This window comes from Phalaenopsis equestris, unplaced genomic scaffold (genome assembly GCF_001263595.1).
Source record: "Phalaenopsis equestris unplaced genomic scaffold, ASM126359v1 Scaffold232908, whole genome shotgun sequence".
In the NCBI taxonomy this organism is placed as follows: Eukaryota; Viridiplantae; Streptophyta; class Magnoliopsida; order Asparagales; family Orchidaceae; genus Phalaenopsis; species Phalaenopsis equestris.
In genome coordinates, this window is record NW_018250867.1 from 307,518 (window position 1) to 308,086 (window position 569).

The following is a 569-nucleotide window of genomic DNA, read 5'->3' on the forward strand; positions in this document are numbered from 1 at the left end:
TTCAGCGTTTTGAGTGTTGTGGCTTGGATTGCGACGCTGAATTAATGTATTGAGGTTGAGAAAATACCAAACTTAGGTGTGTTATGTAATGTATATTGTACCCCTTGGAATTTATATATAAATGTGATGTTTTGTGTTGTGAAAGTTTATATGTGCTAAGTACATCATTTAGTCACTTAAAATTATATCTATAATGATTGAAAAGATGTCCTTAAGGCTTAAAATTGATCGAAATTGTGAAAATCCGGGATTTGAACCAAAATCAGTAGAGCCCGCCGATGGTGCCCTCGACGCCGCCGACGGTGGATTTTTTCCGAGACTTAGGATTTAATTCCAATAAAGCGCATTGACGACGCCATCGACACCTTTAACCGCGATTTTTACTAGTCAACCGCACTATTCATCATCCCCTTCCTCCTAAAAATGTCATTTTTGACCTAGGGCTTGAAAGATCTTGCATTGGGAGGCGATTTCAAGGCTTTTTGACACCGGATTTGATCATCTCTAGGTAAGAGCTTCACTCCAAACTAAAAATATTTGATTTTTACCATGGATTTCTTCCACATTGA